Source organism: Lissotriton vulgaris, chromosome 3_2, assembly GCF_964263255.1.
Source record: "Lissotriton vulgaris chromosome 3_2, aLisVul1.2, whole genome shotgun sequence".
NCBI classification, from domain to species: Eukaryota; Metazoa; Chordata; class Amphibia; order Caudata; family Salamandridae; genus Lissotriton; species Lissotriton vulgaris.
In genome coordinates, this window is record NC_141690.1 from 61,409,918 (window position 1) to 61,415,917 (window position 6,000).

Here is a 6,000-nt window from a genome sequence, read left to right on the forward strand (position 1 = left end):
TTTGGGAGTGATTTGTATCTGCAAAAGCGTGGGGTCGCAATGGGGGCCTGTTTCTCTCCCAGCTACGCGTGCTTGCACGTGGGCTGGTGGGAGGAGCAGGTCCTCAGGCGGCAACACGCCCAAGTTTTTTCTGATCATGTTTTGCTTTGGCTTCGTTATATTGATGACGTTTTTTTGTTATGGCAGGGGGATAGGAACAGTGCACAAATGTTCATTGATTCTATCAATAACAACAATGAAAACCTTAAATTCACTAGTTCCATCAGTGAGTGTGAGGCGGACTTTTTAGATGTAAAAATCTTTATTCGCAATGGCCAGCTAGCAACAAAGCTACACCGGAAAAGCACTGCTGGCAACAGCATCCTTCACGCCAGCAGTGCGCATCCGCGTCATGTAGTTGATAATATCCCTTTGGGTGAACTCTTAAGAATTAAGAGAATTTGCAGTACAGAATCTGATCTTGAACTATGCACTAGCGAAGCCTTGGACAGGTTTCGGGCAAGAGTTTATCGTGAATCTGTGTTAAAAACAGCAGTGGAGAAAGCTAAAAGTAGATCCCGTGCCTCTCTACTAGAGACCAAAAACACTGCTGAAACATCTATTACGAGTGATGATAACACCACGAATCCCAGGTTCATAACCTCGTATAGTAGACAGGCCAGACAAATAAGATCGATCATGTCCAAAAGATGGCCAGTCCTTACAACGGATCCAGTACTGAAACCCCAACTTGCTGAAGCCCCCATTGTTACCTTTAGGAAAGGTCCCTCACTCAGGTCCCATATCTGCCATGACTTTCCTGAACTCAGAAAAAAACAGGAATGGATGAAAACCAGGTCAGGCTTTATACGTTGCACCTCTTGCAGGGCCTGCAAATTTGGCAAAAGTACCCGGCAGTATCACACGCCTTTCAGTCCAGACCCCATCCAGATCAAGGGTCAATACAATTGTAAAACTGAATTTGCCATTTATGTTTTAACTTGCACCTGTGCATTAAGGTATGTCGGTAGCACACAACAGCCTGTGCATGTTAGGATCCTCCAGCATTTACGAGCCATCGTCAATAATGACCCAGCCTATCCGGTGGCCAGGCACTTCAAGGCGGTACATAACAACAACTTGGAGTGCCTGTCCTATTTTGTCATCTCTGCAATTGACAAACCGAGAAGGGGCGGAGATAGGGTCAAGATGCTCAGAAGAATGGAATCCCATTTCATTCTTGAGCTGGACAGTAGATCCCCTAACGGGCTTAACAACACGGAGGATCTACATGTGTTTCTGTAATTTAGTTTTGCACAGGCCCCCCCTTTTTGTATTGCCTTGGTTATGTGAGTCTTGGCAGGCAGCCGCCCTCCCCCATGTGATCATTCTTATATCTCCTCGTTGGGTTTATGCACGTAAAAATTCTTCATTTTAATTTATTCTTTCAAAGTTTCACGGTGATTCACTATCTTTGTTTAGGTATTATTTTTTGGTTATCACCAACCTTTTTGAGGACATAGACAATAGGCATTCTCTGTTCTTTCCTGAAATATACGCTTTTTTATAATCGGTTTTGTGACAATAATATTCTAGTGTTATCTATATCAATTAGTCTTTGCCCTACATATATGCTGCTACAGTCATATGTTTACAAATTGCGTTGATTTGCACAAAAATATGTATAGATGCAACATTATAATGTTTACAATATGGCTTATTTTGCACAAACAATTGGTATTATTAATCTTGATTGCATCTATGCTGACATTCATTTTTAATGATGCACTTTGCACTTTACTACGCATTTTTGCACTACTAACATATTGTGTATGTTGGGGCTTAGATTATAAAAATTTGGTATTACATTTATAGGCATTTTATGCATTTTATGTTTTTTGTACCATTTTTCTATATATCACATGATTTTATATTGTCACAGTAATTTGTGGATTTTAACCAGAAATTTTACTATTGCCGATTGTTCCTAAAAAAGGTTTGGAAAACAGACTACTCCATGCAGTACTAGTAGTTTGTCCTCTCTTTTTACTATCACGTGGTGCATAGCAAAAAAACGAAAAAAATGCACTTTCATTGTCAAGCATTTGGTATTTAAACGTGTTCATTTCCAACTCTGACTGTCTGTGAGCAAGGGCAGATGCCCGAAACGCGTCAGATTGCTTGGTTCAGCTCTGAATAAAATCTGTGCTTGAAATAAGTTACTGGATCTGCGTGGTTTCCTGGGTCGATGTGGTCGGAGCCTGGGAGGTTACACTTGCTTGATATATATATATATATATATATATATATATGTATATATATATATATATATATATATATATATATATATTATATATATATATATATATATATATATATATATATATATATATATATATATATATTTATATATATATATTCAAAGTTGCTTGGCAGCCGCCAAGCTCCGCTCCCTCGAGCCACTTAACGAAGGCAAATCGCGTGTAGGCAGCGAGCCTTCACATGAAATCGATTTCTGACTTCCTCATTTCGGTCAGAAACACACGAACAACTTCTTGCTGAGGAAACGCTTTTATTGCAGGTTTCAAGCAAAAATACTCTTTTTTTTTTTTGCTGAGGAAACGCTTTTATTGCAGGTTTCAAGCAAAAATACTCTATGCGTTTCAGGAGCTCACCTCCCTTGCTCACGAGTAAAAGTGTTGTGATCACGATAGGTTTTATAAACAAACATGTGACATTTACGTGCATAATCATAGAAAGCAGACTAGCGCTGCAACTTAACAAGTGAATATATACTAATGTTGATACTTAACCGAGAGCAACAATGTCAGCATCCTCAAGTTATTCATTCTATGCAGGGCATTATGACAAATTAAAGCATATGCATTTGCATACTTAAAATGACACACTCGCACATGTGAAACAAGCCACATAAATCATTATTTACGATTTACCATTTTTACTCGCTATTTAGCTAGTTTGTATTGCAATTTCCTTGCTGTGTGCCACAGAGTTATTCTGTCCAAGTGTGCTTAAATTCATAGCTCCATTTACTAGTCAATCTGAAAACATTTCATTTTCGATTTTCAACGATGCTAGCAGATGCATTGGTGTGCTCTTGCAGTTTCTGGGGGTATCAATTATACTGTCACTGCTTATCAAAGGTTACAATGAATAGTTATACTAGCTTCTGGCTAGTTTACCTCACTTCCAAATCAGCCTAGCTCTGCTGATGTGGATAAGGAACTGAAAGTCCTTTTGTCCTAGTGGGCTTATAACAGTTCATAGCTTATATGATAGTTATTCTGCCCAGCTGGGTATACACTCATACCCTCATTCTCCAAAAGTCTGTCTATGTCAACAATTCTTCTCTTTTTCATCCTCTTATACCCGGCTGACATGCATCCAAATTTTCTTCCTCTTCTATTCTTCATTAGTATCTATGAAAATACATAGACAAAAATTATATTAACCACACATATTCCAACATAACCCTGTGGATTAAAAAACATCTTCTTGTTATTTAGTAATGCAAGACTAAACTTTATCATTCTTCATGTCCTAGAGACCGGTGTGGTTCAAAAGTCGTGGTTACATCTTCAAAGCAATTTTACACAGTATCTCTCAGTTATGCATTAGGTCTGCCAAACCGATTTATATTTTCCTATCCTCTGTATGTGTCTTATATCAAACGCAGAGATTCTCCAATATTTTAATATTTTAAACCTAAAACACAAAACAATCAATCCTGGACTAAAATACTTGTGTTAACATTGATGATCCCTTAACCTAGATGAGTTTCCAGTTCCTCATCGCAGTTATGTCCAATCGGTACTGTTGTTTGATATTTAATGATCAGCCTGGATACCAATCTTCACAATTTTTGGATTTTATTTCCCCCTCTTTCATCGTGTTTTACCATGTCCAGGACACAGAACCTCAGTAAGTTGGTGTTCTGGTTATACTCTGTTTGAAAGTGCCTAGCCATGGGGTAAGCCTTATCACAGTTCTTGATGGCCCTTAAGTGTTCCAAAATTCTGATTTTGGCTTTGTGTTTCGTGCTGCCTATATAGGCTTTATCACAGGGACAGAATAAAGCGTATACAGCGAACTCTGTATTGCACGATGTGTAATCTTGTATCACGAAGGGTTCTGTATGCGGTGAAAGTTTTACTTCTTTGCAGTTTTTGCTATGTTTGCACGCTTTACAGTTTCTACAAGGGAAAAATCCTTGAATTCCCCTTGGTTTATCCTTGCCCGGAATTATAGCACTACATAGCTCATCATTCAGTGATTTGGCTTTCTTAAAGGTTATCTGAGGATATGGTTCCACATACCCTGCAATCTCAGGATCTGTTTGCAAGACAGGCCAGAATTTTTTTAAACTACATTTAATCAGAAACGCTTGACTGCTGTACGTGTGATGAAGCGTGTTTTCATGTTCTCATTCTCCTCCACTTTTTTATCCTTTTCTATTAAAAGTGATTCTCTGCTTCTTTCTTCCACAATCCTTTTGGCTCTGTCTATTGTTTTCTCTGTGTATCCTCTCACTCTAAATCTTTCAACCATGTTAGTTTCTTCCTTGCTAAAACTTGCAGATGTGCTGCAATTCCTTTTTGCTCTCAAGAGTTCCCCTATCGGAATGCTCTGTATCAATGAGCTCTGATGGCAACTGCGTGCATGTAGCAGGCTAAGCAAGTATTTTTGCTTGAAACCTGCAATAAAAGTGTTTCCTCAGCAAGAAGTTGTTCGTGTGTTATATATATATATAACACAATATCCCACCTGGGGCCAGCCGAACTCGCGGCGGGTACAACCGGGAAGCGGTGGTGGAAACCGCTTGTAACACAGCAAAAACAAGGAGTTCATGGTACTTCCAAGGTCCGGTGCACGCTCGGGTTGTGTGTCGGCTAGAAAGTATCCGCAGACGCGTTTCTGGTTCTTGCCGTCATCAGTGCGGAAAGCCGTCAGTAAAGCGGCACAGTTATTTAAATGGAACTGCCATGTGGTTGGTGGATCCTTGGCCAATGAAAGGCCGATGGCGCTCCCATAGCGAAAAACTTTATTGGCAGCCGTAACAACTGTGCCTGCACATCCCCCCGCCTGCCGCTAATAGAACGAAGACACTGTGAGTGTCACACAATGGTGGAGCACTCTAGCTTTGTATAAGCCACAACCTGCATGGGTTTTATATTTAATCCGTTTAAATAACTGTGCCGCTTTACTGACGGCTTTCCGCACTGATGACGGCAAGAGCCAGAAACGCGTCTGCGGATACTTTCTAGCCGACACACAACCCGAGCGTGCACCGGACCTTGGGAGTACCATGAACTCCTTGTTTTTGCCATATATTTATATATATATAAGCTCCAAAGTTCCCCACCGGAACAAAGACGCACTCAGACATCCGCTAGCACCCGGCTTTTAAAGGGTAAGAAGGGAACCGCCGTGCCGATGCAAATAACAGCTTTCGTGTCGAGTTATGCATGCCTGATGCATTTCTGTGCTGCCGCACCTCATCAGATGCTTCGGCTGTCTTTCGTGCTGTTCTGACCCTTACACACACAGGGAAAAATTTCACCTTTCGATGGGCTGCTCTGTTGAGCGTATTGACTTGTGGGTGTTGTAGTCTGGATCAGCGAACTCTACCCTAATGGGTGCACGTAAATATTGCTGTTGCCAAAAAGTTCTGAGGCCACAAATGGGCCTCCGCATGTGGGTGCCGTTCAATATCCCAAGCAAATGTCCCACGTGGTGGCTCTGTGAACTACAGAGCCCGTGGCCCCCAACCTTAGTAGGGTGGTGCATCTTTTGCGGCCGGGGACGCCGCGTATAATGAAAGCTCCAAAGTTCCCCACCGGAAAAAAGATGCACTCAGACATCCGCTAGCACCCGGCTTTTAAAGGGTAAGAAGGGAACCGCCGTGCCGATGCAAATAACAGCTTTCGTGTCGAGTTATGCATGCCTGATGCATTTCTGTGCTGCCGCACTTCATCAGATGCTTCGGCTGTCTTTCGTGCT